Source organism: Bos indicus x Bos taurus, chromosome 13, assembly GCF_003369695.1.
Source record: "Bos indicus x Bos taurus breed Angus x Brahman F1 hybrid chromosome 13, Bos_hybrid_MaternalHap_v2.0, whole genome shotgun sequence".
NCBI lineage: Eukaryota > Metazoa > Chordata > Mammalia > Artiodactyla > Bovidae > Bos > Bos indicus x Bos taurus.
In genome coordinates, this window is record NC_040088.1 from 45133990 (window position 1) to 45150111 (window position 16122).

At 51.1% G+C, this 16122-nt stretch overlaps 1 pseudogene; it reads right to left on the minus strand.

The window, feature by feature from the left end:
* Positions 1–13209: 13209 nt before the first annotated feature.
* LOC113902829 lies at positions 13210–13716 on the minus strand (annotated as a pseudogene).
* Between the last annotated feature and the right edge of the window lie 2406 nt (positions 13717–16122).

Here is a 16122-nt window from a genome sequence, read left to right on the forward strand (position 1 = left end):
CTCTGAAGTTTTATTACATCTTTCATAATTATTTGAAAGATACACTTGGAGACTGTAAAAAAGTTCACCCACCGCACTGCTTTTAGCAGTCTTAATCAGTTGTAACTGGTGTGGGGGTTGTAAAACATTGGTTTTGAACAAATTTTAAACTGATGTTGAAGTCTTGTCTTCCCAGCCAGTTAAGCAGCTAAAAACAGGCCTGGACACAAGTCGTTCCTGCTCTCTTGTTGATTTAAACAGTCTGGGTTCCTAACCATGTCTCCGTCCTGCTCACCTGGCGGCCCGGTAACCAACACTCGGGTGTGTCTGGGGTTGCACCTGGACCTAGGAGTTGGTGGCTGCCGGCCCACCTTGCCTCAGGGCTTAATGGGGGGAACTTGGTTTGGACAGCCATTGCTGGGTGTGGTAAAGGTGGCCAGGATGCTGGGGACCAGGTTCTGGTCATGCTTAGTGGCTTAAGGGGCTCCTCTTCTGAGCCAGCCAGGTCTGTAGTGCAGCAGAGCTTTAAACTAGGTGCCCCTCATGGTAATGGGCTTGTTACCTTCTGCACTAACATCTTGCTGGTCATGAAGCTCCATGGGGTTCTGGGTAGGTGGGGGCATTTCTAGTCCTATCACCTCTCACCCCGTGTCTGTCAGTGGAGCCATTACTGCCTTTCTGCAAACCTGGGCTCTTCCCCAGGGGCCAGATGAACTGGTGCCGAGGACAGGCTCCCCTGTCCCTACACCCCTCAGCACAGACAGAAGGCACCCCTGCCAGTTCAAGCAGAGCGAGGTGATTCCTTGTTGCCATTCAAAAGGTGTTCACTTTCTGTTCATAATCTTTATTTCTGACTACTAGAAGAAATCCTCAATCATACGGCATCCCATGAAAGTCAGTTACTGAATGTTTCTGATTTCCCCTCTACCTATGCATGTGGTTGTTGGTATTTTACAGAAAATGATCCAGGGCTTGGTCTCTTGAGCCTTGGAGTCCTGAAGCCTGAACACTTGTACATCTTTTTGTCTGGACTGTTAGTCCCACCAGAAACGGCAGGACCCCCTGCAGACAAGTGTGGAGGCAGTGAGGGTGGGCCACACACACCCCACCCCCATTCCAGCAGCCTTCCTCCCCATTCTGCAAAGGCTTCACTTAGAAAGATTTAGCCTAGCCATTTTAGGAGGATTTTAATTTTAATTGGGTCTTAACTTTCATGCTTTACAAAACCTCTTTTTAAAGCTTGTTAAATCGTGAGACCTGTAATCTTGGGAAAAGAGAGCCGGTAATCCCAGCCTACAGCCACTTCATCCTACACCTGCCTTTCAGCTCTTGCATTAATTCATGTGCACCCTCAGCCTATCAAGGGTTTTTAGCATCAGTCAAAGGGGTGGAGGTTTTGAGGGGGTCAGGAAAGACTGGCCTTCTTTTTTAACCTCCATGTTGCAGACTTGTCATTTTGGTAGAGTTTGAAGACTGGGGTGGGAACGATGTATCTAAAACTTGGTGTGCTGCAGTCCCTGGGGTCGCAGAGTTGGATATGACTCAGCGACTGAACAACACATTGCAAGGTCACGGGAGGGGACTCTTCCCTGTTGTGAGACCTAAGACCAGGCGAGATTCCAGAGCAGCAAGTTAAAGCCCTGCTAGGTTTAGGCTAGGGCCAGTTTTTCCCAGATATAGGCCTAATATGCTAATTCCTGACCTAGTGATGGAATGCTCAGCTCCCCGCTGGCCTGGCCTGCCAGGGAAGGGAGGTGCCTGCAGACAGCTGAGTGAGTCACTCGGGGGTGTCACTCATCTCTGCTCTGGGCAGTTGATTGTATCATCAACCTTTTCAGACTCTAGCAGGCAAGTGGCCAGGCATAGACTTTAGGGCAAGAGTGGGAGGAAGAACCCAGGAAGAGGCTCCTGAGGACCAGGGGAGACGCAGCCACTGAACAGGCAGGTGATGGATGAAGTCCATTCGTTCTGGAAAGCTGCCCTGGCCCAGAAAGTGGCAAGTCTGGGTGGATTTTTCCAGAAGGAAACTGCTGTGAAGCCTGTGGGGCTTGCACAAGTGTTTCTTGTTTGTGTCTTCAGTCCTCTGGACCTGTCTGCACTGCCTGCAGAGCGCTTGTCCCACAGAGCAGGGCTGGGACAGAGTCAGGGCCCCAGACAGGCCAGTGTGCGCAAGCTGAGGAGGGCGGTGGGGGTCAGGGTTGTCAGGAAGCCGTGCGTCACCAGCACTTTCAGCCCGAGTTCACTCTGGCCACGTCTGATCATGACCTTGGTCTACAAAAGACTCTTCTGATGCGACATAAAGGCCCAGTCCTCAACTGCAAAGCCCCACCTGATTTGCAGATGCTGCCCTGAGGTGGTTTGCTCCCAAGGCGTCCATACCCCACGTGTACTTCTATAATGGGACCACCCGCCCCAGGAGTCTGATCTTCCCCCCGTACCCAGGCTGGCTTTGGTGACATGCTTGTAATCCATGGGATGGGACAGAGCAGCACTGTGGGTGGGTGTGGGTGGAACCTTCCCGTAGGGACAGGAGGAAGCCTTGCTCTCTGCTCCCTCTGGTCTCTTCCAGTGTCTGTCTCTCCAGCTGCAATGCTGGGAGAAGCCAAGCCACGTGCAGGAGGGGCCAGCTGAGCCCAGCCTTGAAGCCCTCCCAGCCCGGGAGCCAGGCAGGTGAATGAAGGTATCTCCAGACCCCCGGTGACCAATAGGACTTAACGTATGATGGATGGGAAGGTTCAGTGTGGTCCAGAGGGGTGGTAGCTCTGGCTCAGAGCTACTGTGGGAGACTTAAAATGCTGAAGCCCGGAGACTCCCCTGGTGTCCAGCGGCTTAGACTCCTAGACCTACACGACCTACCCCCCACCCCCCAAAAAAATACAAAACAACAAAATGTGTTAGAATTGCTGATGCCTGGGCCGACCCCCAAGTTTCTGATTCCAGTGTAGGGGGTTAGTGGACAGCACTCACCCCTGGATCTGATGTAGAGGCAGGATCAGAGCCCCTTGTTTAGGTGAAGCCAGTTATTACCATGAGCCAAGTGCTCATTAAACCCATTTTACAGATGAGGAACATGAGTCTCAGCTGGACACACAGGTTAAAGGGTGCCTGTGGGAACGCTTGGTCCTCCTCCTAGAGTGAGAAGCCAGGCTCTGTCCAGAAGGCTGTGGCTGGGGCCCCCTGGGTTTTGGCGAGGAAGCCCTCAACCCCCTAGGAGGTGGGTTACGCCTCCCGAGGGCCTGGGCTGGGACCGCATCTAATCAGCCTGATGAGAGACTGAACCGCCCACTCCTGCCCTGTGAGCTGCTCACTGCCCTTCCCTCTAATTTTATTGTATCTCCTCAGCAGTTTCCCAGGACCTGGGGGCTGCAATGGGAGTCCCCTCCTTGCCTTAATGAAGGGGCTGCTTTTTCCAGCTGGCTGACTTCTCTAGGCGGCGGGGGGGTGGTCTGCAGCTGTGTGCAGAGCCCTGCAAGGGGAGGGAGAACCTGTTAGCAAGCGGTCTGGAGTAGAGTGGGAGGCAGTGGTCCACCTAGTGCTGTTCTAGATGCTTTTCCAGACGCTTTGTAGAATCGTCACGGGACTGTAAAGAGAGCAGGGGCATGGCAGTCGGATGCCCAGCATCTGGCTCTGGGTGGTTCCCTCTCCTGTATCCCTGCCTCATGTTGGGGTTTAATTCTCCTGATCATTTTCTTCCCAGGCTTGTTCCTCTGACTGGTCTGTGTCTCCTGGGGGTGAGGACTCTGATGCTTTCTCATCACCCAGTTGGTTTGCTTCTGCCTCCCTCCACCAGCCACTCCCAAAGCTCACACCTCTGCACTTTTGCATGGGGACAAGGGCAGGGTCGGTGGTGGGGGAGGGGGTGTTCTCTAGTGGTTGGGGGGTTGCTCTGAGCACAACAGGAGGGCTAAGATGGGGAGGTTTGGGGCCCCCTGTGTGTACCTAAGGGGCGTTGGAACATCAGTCTTGTCCTGGGTAATAGTCCCAACTAGTTGGAGGAGCTGTGAGGACTGAGGGAGGTGGTCCAGGCAAAGGCTTTGGAAGCACAGTACTCAGTGCATAGTAGGTGCTTCTTGAAAGTGACGTTGTCCCCTTATTTGTCCCCACCGGCTCTTGGCTGAGGGCCATGCACACAGCAGACTCCCAGTTAGGGCTGTTTGTTCCACTGGTTTAGAGCCATTTAATAGGGTGCTCAGACACTCAGTTGTGCCCAACTCTCTGCAGCCCCATGGACTGTAGCCCGCCAGGCTCATCTGTCCATGGGATTCTCCAGGCAAGGATACTGGAGTGGAAAGCAATTCCCTTCTCCAGGGGATCTTCCTGACCCAGGGATTGAATGTCTTACATCTCCTCATTGAGTGTGAGATAGTGAAGGACAGGGAAGCCTGGCGTGCTGCAGTCCATGGGGTTGCAGAGTCAAACACGACTTAGCGACTGAACAGTAACAAAAATACCATCCGAGGAATTCCATCTCTGCCTGGGTTCCTATCTCAGGCGTCCAGAGGGCAGCCAGAGGTTGACAGGTTGTGACTTTTCTCTGGCCAGGCAGGCAGCCCCTGCAGCTCCTAGACCCCAGCCCCGGACTGTGGAGCTGCATACCCACAGGGGCCGTTTAGTGGGTGAAGCCCTTTGGCTGGGGGTGGGGTGGGGGTTGGGGGGAGGCAACCCAGCACTTCACCCGAAGGGGGCGAGTCAACCACATGAGGCTTCCGCTTCCCCTGCCCTGCTCTGTGGACACCCCACCCCCTGGGAGCCACTCTTTGGTCTCTGTCCCCCGGGGCACTGCAGGTACCCTAGGATCAACACTAACCACCAAGGCCACCCATTGCTGCCCCTGCACACACAGTGGGCCCTCTGTCCCGGGGCCCAGTTGCTCCCCCAGGGAGGGACCCACCCAGAAAGGGGCAGGAGCTGGGGGTCCTCAGCTGTGGTGGGGTGGGTTGGAGGTGGGGGTCCACAGGCCCAGACCCTGGCCCCCTTGCCTCCACACCCCCTGCCAGGCTTCCAGAGCCACACCCTCTGCCCTGATCGTGTGAAGAGCCTGAACCCCAGGAAACAGCGCTCTCAGGAGCTCCAGAGACTGGCACTTGGTGGTTTTCCTCCCCAATTACAGAGGAGTCTGGCGGGCTACAGCCTGTGGGGTCACAAAGAGTCAGACAGGACCGAGCATGCAAGCACTCCTGAATGACCAGTATCTACTTCAAGGGGCCCACAGGGGCGAGAGGGAGGTTGAGGGGCAGGAGGCAGCTGCCCGGAGGTGGCAGGGCACCCCCTCCTTGCCCCTCTCCCTTAGTGTCTGAAGGTCTCAGTGCAGAGGGGCCCCGAGGCCAAGGTCCAAGAGCCCTGCTATTGGCTTCACACTAAACAAGTCTGAGCTGACGTCAGCGTCTTGAGGCTCCAGGGATGCCAGAGTTTCTACTGCAGAAAGGGCAGGTCAGGCGCAACCTTGAGCAGGAGAAAGGGTTCTGGTGGGGTCTCCTGGCTGGGGGTCCTGTGGGGCCCGGGGCCAGGAAGCAGGAGGCGCCTCTATCCAGTGGTCTGACCGAGCACTGGACAAGACATGCCTCCAATTACCCCCATCTCCTTGGACAAGTCACTCACCCTTGATTTCCCATCTGAAAAGTAAGAGTGGAAGTGTCCCCAGGGGTGAAAGCGTCTGCAGTGGTGGATGGAAGGAAAGAGGACCACTAGGCGATGTGGAGACCCATTCACACTCTAAAGGCATCAGCGTTCAAAGGCAAAGACCAGGGCAGTGAGTCTCTGGAGTGAGGCAGGCCGAGGAGGGGATGCCCAGAATGACTCTACCCAGGCTGGTCTATAACCTGATGAACAGGAGTCACAGGAGCATGAGGAGAACTCATCACTCACTCTACCAACAGCCTGAATCACGTGCTGGGCGTGAGGGACAGCAGGGGATGAAACACACACCATCCTTGCCCTCCTGGACTTTATTCTGCTGTGAGTGTGGGGGCAAGAGCAACAGTAAACAAACGAGCAAGTTCATAGAGGTGTTGGGATGCTGCTTTGCTGAGACACATGTCTGGGAGGGTGAGCAGGGCTGGAGCCGTTATTTTACATGCAATTGCCAAGGGTAGCTTCACTCATCAGAGGCCTGAAGGTGATGAGAGAGGCCCATGGGTGTTTGGGAAGAGAGTCCAGGTGGAGGAAAAAGGAAAGAAAGAGCAAGGATATTCAAGAGGGAGGGGACATACATATACCCGTGGCTGATTCCTGTTGATGTTCGGCAGAAATCAACAAAATTCTGTAAAGCAATTATCCTTCAATTAAAAAATAAGTAAATTAAAAAAAAAAAGAGCAAGGACGATGGTTGTCCAGTGGGGCATTTTTAGAGTCTGTATCCGTTAGCTAGTGCTGTGCAACAACCACTCAAGCACATAGTAGCTTAAAATAAAAGCTCTTGATTTTTAATGGCTAGACCCAGCCAGGAAGTATTTCCAGTACCAAGGTTGGCTGCCAGGCCGGCGGGGGCAGGGGCTTAGAATGACCGCGCCTGGGAAGGGTGGTCTTGGTTCTGTGGAGTCCCGGCCCCCAGCAAGCCTCACGCAGGTTATGTTCATGGCCCCTGGACAAGCTTCCAGGAGAGTGAGTCTGGGCTCGAACCGACACTGTCACTCTATTTTTTAATTAATTTCTTTTGGAGTATAGTCGCTTTTACAATGTAGTGTTAGTTTCTACTGTACAACAAAGTCAGTCAGTCATACATATACATATATCCCCTCCCTTTTGGATTTCCTTCCCATCTAGGTCACCACAGAGCATAGAGTAGAGTTCCCTGTGCTATACAGTAGGCTCTCGTTAATTATCTATTTTATATTAGTACACAGTATCAATAGTGTATATGTTAATCCCAGTCTCCCAATTCATCTCACCCTCCCAGCACTGTCACTTCTGACGTATTTTGTTAACTTATAAGATTCAAGGGGAGGGCTATTTGACCCAGCTTTTTGATGGAGGTGCTGCAGACACCAAGGCCACGTTTGCAAGTTCCTACAATCCCCTGTGTTGCAAGTGAGCATCCAGGGCTCAGAGTGACCCACCCGAGGCCACATGGCCACGGAGACTCCAGCTCAGCCTGGTTTAATGTCAGTTTGTGCTTTTTTTGTGAAAACGTATTCTTGTCCCCCAAGTTTCTTAAATTGTTTAATTTCCCCCAAATTACATGTTAAGGGAGAAACTACAGAAAAGTAAGTGAAGTCACTGAGGGGCAGGACAGAGAGGTGAGACACCCAATCGTCTTGCAGGCTTTCCTTCTGCACAAGTGTGACTCCCCCCTCCCCTGCTGACACCCCACCCCCAGGGCCTCCTTCCTGGGCTGGAGGTGGGGGTCCTATAGGCAGGGGTGAGACCCCCTGGCCAGAGGGATGGTCTGGACAACCTGGTGGAGGGAGGGAAAGGCATTCCTGGCCAAAGTGGTGGAAGCAAGCTTGCTGCTCATGGGGGCTGGGAGAGGTGAGGAGGACACCTGGCCCCTCCAGCTTCCCTAGCTGCCCTCCGCCAGCACTTGCAACCAAAAGAAGCTGTGCCCGCCTACTTCCCGCTCTGGGTCTCGACTTACTCTTCTGTGAAATGGGTCTAATGGGCCTCACACCTGAATGGACATAGAATCAGCAGGGAAGGTGCTAAAAACACACAGTCCAAGGCTCCATCTCTGGGTGAATGGAGGGGTATGGGGGTGGTAGGGCTCGGGGGAGGAAAGTACATTTTTACCCAGCGCCCCTGGGGGGCCTCTGATGACAGCCCTGCGCCCATATCAAGAAGCTCCTTGCCCCCATTGGACGCCCCCGGGACCCATGAAGCACCTGCTGTAGCAGGATTGGATTCACCTAGGATCTTCCAGACCTGGGCGGCCCTTTGGTGCTACGCCTTTGCCAAACACTGCCCACCGCCCAAGCCCCTGGCGTGGCTCCCACCCGAGCCCCTGGCGTGGCTCCCGTCCTGGCCACTGATCCCAAATGCCTCAGCAGCATCTCAGCCAAAAAGCTGTGAGGGCAACATGTGTAAAGGCCCCTCTGGGGCCCTGCAGAGGGGAGCTCTGTGGCCTGGGGGTCTCGGGGCTCCTTCCAAGGACTCTTCCTCCGCCAGGCTCCCTCTGTGGCCTCAGCCTCCTGGCCTTGTGCTGCTCCTCACTCCATCAATATTTGTTTCTCCCCTGGCTGCAAACAGGCCAGTATTTGCTTAAAGGCCTGAGCAGACGTGGCAGCCCTGGGGGTTCCCTCCTCTCTGCAAACAGGCTCCCCAGACAGCCCTGCCTCTGCTGGGCCTAGCATAGCTCTCCCAGGTCACTTCACGTCGAACCAGTCATCTGGCTCCCCACGTGTCAAGTCTGGTCCCAAGCACATTCCCCCCAAATGTCCTCCAAATGCTCCTGGCTGCGGCAGGGCTCCTGATCCCAGCTTGAACAAGCCACATAGAGTCTGTGGGGACAGGATGTGCTCTTGAAACAGATTTGCACGTGGTTTTCTAGGAAACCAGCTCCTGAACTGGGTGGGTGCAGCACACAAGCCCGGGAACCCCCAGCTGGGACCCCAGAGTTGGGGAACGCTATTGATTAGTGTGTGACTGGCCCTCGGACAGGCCACTGAACATTTTTTTCTGCCAAATTTATTCATATTGGTGGTGTTCAGTCGTGTCTGACTCTTTGCAACCCCATGGACTGCAGCACACCAGGCTTCCTTGTCCTTCACCATCTCCTGGAGCTTGCTCAAACTCATGTCCTTTGAGTCAGTGATGCCATCCAACCATCTCATCCTCTGTCATCCTGTTCAGATGGGATCTTGTCATTTTTGCCTCCTCGGAACCTGGGGACCTTGGCTCTTACCTCCCTCCCACACACAGCAGAATATTTTGAGGTCCATCGCCCTAGTTTTGAGCACTGCTCACATCAACACAGGTGTGGCAATTGTTCCTTTCCTGAGATGGACTTTGATGGCAAACTGGACATTTGCTGTTTCTTAAAACACTTTTCATTTACTTGAACTACGTTTCAAGAAGTACTGGTAGTAAAGTTGCAAGGACAGTACCGAAAGCTTCCCATCCTCCTCTACCAGCCTCCCCAAACTTACAAACACGTAGCCCAGTGGTCAAGTCAAAGTTTAACTGACACTAACACCCTGAGTCCAAGCTGAAACCCTGCGTGAACCTCGCCAGCTTTTCCACTAAAGTCCTTCTTGGCTCCAGGAACACATCCAGTACCCTGCACATGCATCTGCTTGTACTATGTCTCTGCTGCGTTGCCCTTGGCAAAGGTTCCCAAGCTGTTCCTTGTCTGTCGGGACCTGAAGACCTGCGAGGTGTGTTGACTGGTCACCTGGCCAAAGGCCCCTCAGCCCAGGCTTGGTGGGGTCCTCACAGCTGGGTGGAGGACCTGAGCCTGGCCAGGGCACCGCAGACATGGAGCCTGGGATCCCAGGCCACAGGGTCACAGTGTTGACTTGTGCAACGATGCCTGGCTCTCTGGGCTTCCCCAGTGGCTCAGCTGGTTAAAGAACCTGCCTGCCAGTACAGGAGAGGCAGGAAACGAGGGTTCGATCCCCTGGGTCTGGAAGATCCCCTGGAGAAGGGAATGGCTAACCAGTCTGCTATTCTTGCCTGGAGAATCCCATGGACAGAGGAGCCTGGTGGGGTACAGTCCATGGGGTCACAAAGAGTTGGACACGACTGAGCTCACACACGTGTGCACATACTGGGCTCTCTGGTCAAGTGGTCCCAAGGGGCTTTCCCTCTGCGAGGTCAGAGTCACTTCTCACCCCTGCCCCATGAACAGACACCTCAGGAGAGATTCCTGGAGGCTGTTCAGGTGCCTTTTCTCCTCAAACTTTCCACGGTTCTAGCCTCCATCAGCCAGCAGATCTTGTCTTCAACATTGCTCTGTTTTCCCCTCCCTCCTCACCTTCTTCTCTCTGTGTATTGATCAGATTGTATTGATCAGATTTCCACAGCAAGAAAGAGCTGTCCCTTCTGCTCCATGGACTTATTTGATCAGGTAGCTATTTCTATCCAGGTGGACTTCAGGATCTTCTATTCTGTGAATGATAATCTGATACAATCATTTTTTACTTTATTCCCAGTCCTGCAACCCTGGCTGCGAGGAGCGCCGTCAGGACTCCCGTGTCCTGTGGACCAGCCCCCATGTTTTCTGGCTCCTTATAGTTTCCCAGGATTTTGCTGCCCTTCCTTCTTGCTTGGCTAATCGTTAGCTATTCTGCTTGGGTTCTGTGGGCCTTTGAGGGCAAGGTCACACCTTCTGTTTGATATCCATTATGGGCTAGACTGTACATAAAACATATTCCTTAGTTGACTGGTGTGTTGGCAGAGCTGTGTCTTTGAAGGAATCCCTGCCATGTGGAGTTGGAAGTTGTGATTTTTGGATGAGGAGCTGTTCAAACCAGGCAGAGTCCAAATCAGCTCCAAAATGACTGCCTTTTACAGTTCCTGTCCCTTCTATCTTGGAGTCCCCCCAGAGAGCCCCCTAGGGTCTGAAAGCTGGAGGCCACCCGAGTCACACTGACTAGGAGCTCTGTTTGTGCGGCACACGGGGGCGTGCCGAGAGGTCATGATGTTAACCTCAACCTTTGTTTACAAGCTTCACCTGATCTTACCAACTCCTGAGAGAGCTGGGAAGGTCCTTAGTTTGGGTTCCCTCAGAAGTCGACCGGAGAAGGCAATGGCACCCCACTCCAGTACTCTTGCCTGGAAAATCCCATGGACAGAGGAGCCTGGTGGGCTGCAGTCCATGGGGTCACTAAGAGTCAGACATGACTGAGCGACTTCACTTTCACTTTTCTCTTTCATGCATTGGAGAAGGCAATGGCAACCCACTCCGGTGTTCTTGCCTGGAGAATCCCAGGGACAGGGGAGCCTGGTGGGCTGCCGTCTATGGGGTCGCACAGAGTCGGACATGACTGAAGCGACTTAGCAGCAGCAGCAGCAGAAGTCGACCTTGTTGCAAGGATTCAAAGGCAAGGGCTTTCTAAAGGGCGGTGATCCCTGGTGAGGAGTGGGGAAGGGAGACAGAGCTTAGGGTTAGAGTTAGTTCTGGCTTCTTATTCTGACTCCTCACAGCCCCACCTGCATTCCCAGCCTGTTCTGCTGAGCTCCTGGGCCTGGGCTTTCCTTCTGGGTCTGGAGTGAGAATTCTGGGCTGGGAGACCTGGGCTCTGCCATCAACTGTCTGAGGTTCGTTGTGGGCCCTGGGTGCAGCCCTGCCTCCTTGCACAAAGAGGGAATCATCCTGGTCTGGCCCACCTCCTGGGACCACCTAGGACTTCAAAGCAGACAAAGTGAAAGATGGGTTGTCACAGTCCAGGGCCTGGCTGACTTCCTGGGCTCTAAGAAACGGAAAGAGACAATGAACATATAAAAAGAAGTTCCACCTTCCTGGTTTTTGGGAACATGTGAGTTAAAAGTTCAACTGTGGGAATTCTCTGGTGGTCCAGTGGTTAGGACTCTGTGGTCTTACTGCTAAGGGCCCAAGTTCCATCCCTGGTGGGGAAACTGAGATCTTGCACAGGATGGCCCAAAGAAAAGAAAATACTAGTGATTGGTGTGTGTGTGTGGAGGTGGGGAGGCTGTCTTAGCCCCTTTGAGGGGCAAGTTGACACAGTCTATTATAATACAAAAATGTCCACATCCTATAACCAAGAGAATCACTTCTTTGAATCTGCAGAAGCGTGACATCGTGGGTGTGTGAGGCTGGTCACAAAAGCACTACTCCATGATCCTGAGCAAGTTCCAGCCTTTATTTCCAACCTGTCACAAACTAATACATTTTTACTCTTACAGTAGAATGAATTGCTAGAGGAATAAAGTTTTTAAAACACAAAGGCTTACAAAATACAAGCCCATGATTTTTATTGTGAGATTTGACATAGCATCACTCTACCAAATTGCTATAGAAGTTTCTCAGTGTTTATCCGCAGCCCGGGGCACACGACCACAGACCCTGTGCTGTGATGCTCAGCTGTGCTGCTTGCAAAACAAACAGGAAAGAACCTAAATATTTATTAATTGAAGAATGACTATATAAAAATGTTATGTCCACAGTATAAAATCCAGGTAAGAGTAAAAAACTAAAGGAGAAATTTATAAGACTGCAGCCATGAAATTAAAAGACGCTTACTCCTTGGAAGGAAAGTTATGGCCAACCTAGATAGCATATTCAAAAGCAGAGACATTACTTTGCCAAAAAAGGTCCGTCTAGTCAAGGCTGTGGTTTTTCCTGTGGTCATGTATGGATGTGAGTGTTGGACTGTGAAGAAGGCTGAGCGCCGAAGAATTGATGCTTTTGAACTGTGGTGTTGGAGAAGACTCTTGAGAGTCCCTTAGACTGCAAGGAGATCCAACCAGTCCATTGTGAAGGAGATCAGCCCTGGGATTTCTTTGGAAGGAATGATGCTGAAGCTGAAACTCCAGTACTTTGGCCACCTCATGAGAAGAGTTGACTCATTGGAAAAGACTCTGATGCTGGGAGGGATTGGGGGCAGGAGGAGAAGGGGACGACAGAGGATGAGATGGCTGGATGGCATCACTGACTCGATGGACGTGAATCTGAGTGAACTCCGGGAGTTGGTGATGGACAGGGAGGCCTGGCGTGCTGTGATTCATGGGGTCGCAAAGAGTCGGACACGATTGAGTGACTGAACTGAACTAAACATAGAAAGATGGCTGAGACTCAGAACTGAAAAGATGCAGTGTTCTTATGTGTTAAATGTAAAAAAAAAAAAAAAACAAACAGGAAAAAATAGGAAAAAAAAAAAAAGAGCAAACAACCCACAATAAAACAACACTTTATGTTTCCTGTGGGCTTGTGAATGCATGTGAAAATGTATAAAAACGGGACTGGAGACACATCTGTCTGGTACAGACACCTGGTTTGGTTGCACGTCACTTTTCTGTGCTTTGCAGGCATTGCTTGTTTTTTTTTTGTTTTTTTTTTTACACATTCAGCGTTTGTGCCAGCCCCATGTTGAACGTGTCTATTGGTGCCACTTTCTAAGCAGCATTTGCTCACCTCGTGTCTCTGGGTCACATTTGGGTAATTCTTGCAATATTTCAGAATTTTTCATTATTATCGTGTTTGTGATGGTGATCTGTGAGTGGCGATCTACAGTGTTAGTACTGCAAAAGATTATGACTCCTTGAAGGCTCAGATGATGGTTATCATTTTTTATCAAGAAAGAACTTTCTTGGGGAGGCTGTGCCACGTGGCTTGTGGGAAGGAAAGTACTTTTTTTGGCACATGAAAATGTATTACTATTGTGCTTTCATCATCAGAATGTATGAGCTTGGTCTTTCCTTCTTACCTTTGTATAAGGTCAAAACAGATACATGGCTACTTTGATAACCTTAAAGTGGGCTCCAGGAATGTCGCCAATAGCATGGCCTTTGTGACCAAAGCCAGCAACCAGAACTTCATCATTTTCCTCAATAAAATTTAAGCAACCATCATTGAGTACAAAAGCTGTGATTTTTTTTTTCTTTTTTACCATTCTTGATTAGCTGAACCCTGGCACACTGCCTGATGGCAGAATCTGGCTGTTTGGTTTCAACCCCTGCTTTTTCAAGCACAATTCCCTTGGCATGAGAAGTGCCTCCAAAAGCGTTGGCCTTCAGTGCTGTGCGCCCACATGGGCTTTCTTGTACTGTTTTATCATGCCACTTCTAGACTGCTCAGTGGCTATGGAGCTTCCTGGCATTGTAAAGACTGCGACACTTGCCCATCCTGCTGGTATCACAGGCCTGAGTGAAAAGGGAAGTACTTTATAATTAAGGTATATACATTGTCTTTTGGACATAATGCTATCACACACTTAAGACAGTGTGAACATCTTTATGTGCCCTGGGAAACCAAAAGAATTTGTGTGACCTGCTTTATTGCTGTGGTCTGGGACCAAGCCTGCAGTATCTCCAAGATCTGCCTGAATTGGGAATGGTGAGTAAAGGGGGAATCTTTCATAAGGGCTTAATGTTTATGAAAAGAACACAACCAAATATTACTTGCATAATGTAAAAAATATGACATCTGAACTGTGGTGTTGGAGAGGACTCTTGAGAGTCCCTTGGACTGCAAGGAGATCCAACCAGTCAATCCTAAAGGAAATCAGTCCTGAATATTCATTGGAAGGACTGATGCTGAAGCTGAAACTCCAATACTTTGGTCACCTGATGTGAAGAACTAACTCATTTGAAAAGATGCTGGGAAAGATTTAGAAGGGGACAGCAGAGGATGAGATGATTGGATGGCCTCACCGACTCAATGGACATGAGTTTGAGTAAACTCCAGGAGTTGGTGATGGACAGGGAGGCCCGGCGTGCTGCAGTCCATGGGTTCACAAAGAGTCAAACACGACTGAGCGACTGAGCTAAACTGAACTGAGGCAACGTTGATCTAAGGCAGGCAGGTTACACTTAAAAGAGAATTTTCCAGACTCTGCCCTACCTCCTAACAGAGGGATAAACCACCCACTCTGCCCTGCAGTGAGATGTGATTAAATGAACAGTAAGAATCAGGTGCAGACTGGTGAGAAAGAAGGCACAGTTGCAACCTGAGAGGCTGGGAGGAGAAGACTGGCTGGCTGCTTGTAAACAAGCCTTGTGTGAGGGGGCCAGCGGTCAAGGAGAGAATTTGGGTTTTAGGTTCAAACAGAGAGTAAAATTCTAGTGCCTGCCTTCTGAGTTGAGGGTAGACTGAGCACAGGTATTAGTCTCGGCTCCTTCCTGAATCCCAGCTCACGTGAAACAGTAAAGGGAGGGAAACCCTCAGAGTTGAAGAGGGTGCAGAAGTTGTTAGCTGGCTCAGCAGCCAGGGTTAGGGTTGAGTCAGTTCCTCTCTATTTCTATTTTTCTGAGAGTTTTGTTTTTTTTTTTAATTATAGTTTTTTTTAATTTCTCAAATGCTTGTGCCTATCCATTCATTCAATCTGCATTCTGGGACCCCATGACACAACCATCCCCCCACCCCAGCCCAGCAAATTTAAAGACATCATGACCTCCTTCATTGCTCCAATTATGCCCCTCCCCAGCATCGTCCCTGATCTACTGAATCATTTACATTATTCAAGGAGTGTTTGTTTTTTTTTTTTCCATCTTAAAATCTCCCTTGAGAAGCTCACATCATCTATGTGGTAATCCTGCCAAAAAATGTTTAACCTGAGTCCAGTCATGAGGAAACAATCAGACAAAGTCCCCAGTATTTGGGACGAGCTACGTGACAACCGACCCGGACCCTTCAAGCATGTCAGTGCTGTGAAAGACAAACAAAAAAAAACAAGGACTGTTTCTGATTAAAGGAGAGAACAGATATGTGACAACCAAAGGGAATGCGTGAACCCCGATTGGCTACAGGATGGGAAAAAAGAAAGCAAGTGTAAAGAATGTGTCTGTTGCTGGGAGCATGTCCACACGGTCTGTGCGGGGGATGACATTATTGATTCAATGGTCCGTTTCTCTGAGTGGGATGTGGCATTGAGCTCACGGAAGAGAATGGTCTTGTTCCTAGGAAAAGCACACTACAGTATTTAGGAGTATCCGCACCCCAAAATGACTGTGTGTGTGTGTGTGTCAAGGGGAGGGGTAGTAAATGAGGCAGAATGTTAACAAATGATGAATTTAGGTGAAGGGTGAAGAGATGTGTGTTATACTCTTCTTTCAACATTTTGCAGGTTTGACAGTTTTCACAATGAAATATTAAGCAGAAGAGCATCTTCCCTGGATCCATGTCTGCCTACAGCTACACCCAGTTTTTCCACCGATTGAAGCAGCCAACCTTCCGCATAGAGTCTCTGACACTCGGGCTTCCACTCCTCCCCCGGGCCATTCATGCGTCTGTCTATTCCCGCCTGGTTTCTGCCCATCGCCACACCGACCTGCCTCGCCCAGATCCTTACCGCCTCCGTGCTGCCCACCCTGCAGTCACATTCCACATGGGCGTCCACTCCTTCCTCTCCAAACCCTCTTGTCTCTCAGCCTCCATAACACTGGCTTCTCCTGGTTTTCCTTCTGCCTCGCCAGACTCCTCTTGCTCTTCTTCACTTTCTCCCCTTTCTCTACTCACCCTCGAAAGCCTGGGTTCCTAGGAGCTCAGACTCTTTCTTTCATTAAGTCTTTCTTCAGGTGGTTCACTGATCC